The following is a 1,475-nucleotide window of genomic DNA, read 5'->3' as shown; positions in this document are numbered from 1 at the left end:
CGAGGGGCGCGCGTGTTACAGAGAGATATGCCCAAACGCATGAAAGTGTACGCAGGTGTCCTAAGGCAGTTTTTTTTTTTCCTCATTTTGATGTCGCCCCGGCTGACGCGGTTTTCGTTTTTCCGTGCCGCCCCGGCTGACGCGGTTTTCGTTTTTCCGTGCCGCCCCGGCTGACGCAGTTTTTGCGCCGCCCCGGCTGACGCGGTTTTCGCGCCGCCCCGGCTGACGCGGTTCCGACTTTGCACTTTTTGGCTCACCCCGGCTGGCGGCCCACTCACTCGATCGCCAGGTCTGTTTGCCCCGGTGGTTCCACCGCCAGGCTTAAGCGCGAACTTTGTTTGTTTGTTTTCTTTTGATTAAGCGCAAGCTTTTTTCTTTGTTTTCTTTTGATTAAGCGCGGGCTTTTTTCTTTGTTTTCTTTTGATTAAGCGCGGGCTTTTTTCTTTGTTTTTTTTGCATTCGCCCCAGCAGACGCGGTTTTTGCGCCGCCCCGTCTGACGCGGTTTTTGCCGCCCCGGCTAACGCAGTTCGGACTTAGCACTTTTCGGCTGTGCCTGGCTGGCGGCCCACTCACTCGATCGCCATGTCTGTTTGCCACAGTTTTCCCGGTGGTGCCGCACCCGGGCTCGCCCCGGCTGACGCAGTTTTCGCGCCGCCCCGGCTGACGCGGTTTCGTGCCGCCCCGGCAGACGCGGTTTTCGCGCCGCCCCGGCTGACGCGGTTTCGTGCCGCCCCGGCAGACGCGGTTTTTTGCCGCCCCGGCTGACGCAGTTCGGACTTAGCACTTTTTGGCTGAGCCTTGCTGGCGGCCCACTCACTCGATCGCCATGTCTGTTTGCCACAGTTTTCCCGGTGGTGCCGCACCCGGGCTCGCCCCGGCAGACGCGTTTTTTTTTTCTTTCGCCCCGGCTGACGCAGTTTTCGCGCCGCCCCGGCAGACGCGGTTTTCGCGCCGCCCCGGCAGACGCGGTTTTTTGCGCCGCCCCGGCTGACGCGGTTTTTTGCCGCCCCGGCTGACGCAGTTCGGACTTGGCACTTTTTGGCTGAGCCTGGCTGGCGGCCCACTCACTCGATCGCCATGTCTGTTTGCCACAGTTTTCCCGGTGGTGCCGCACCCGGGCTCGCCCCGGCTGACGCAGTTTTCGCGCCGCCCCGGCTGACGCGGTTTCGTGCCGCCCCGGCAGACGCGGTTTTTTGCGCCGCCCCGGCTGACGCGGTTTTTTGCCGCCCCGGCTGACGCAGTTCGGACTTGGCACTTTTCGGCTGTGCCTGGCTGGCGGCCCACTCACTCGATCGCCATGTCTGTTTGCCACAGTTTTCCCGGTGGTGCCGCACCCGGGCTCGCCCCGGCAGACGCGTTTTTTTTTTTTTCTTTCGCCCCGGCTGACGCAGTTTTCGCGCCGCCCCGGCTGACGCGGTTTCGTGCCGCCCCGGCAGACGCGGTTTTTTGCGCCGCCCCGGCTGACGCGGTTTTT

The sequence above is a fragment of the Rhipicephalus microplus genome, unplaced genomic scaffold, assembly GCF_043290135.1.
Source record: "Rhipicephalus microplus isolate Deutch F79 unplaced genomic scaffold, USDA_Rmic scaffold_151, whole genome shotgun sequence".
In the NCBI taxonomy this organism is placed as follows: Eukaryota; Metazoa; Arthropoda; class Arachnida; order Ixodida; family Ixodidae; genus Rhipicephalus; species Rhipicephalus microplus.
This window is presented reverse-complemented; position numbering follows the sequence as displayed.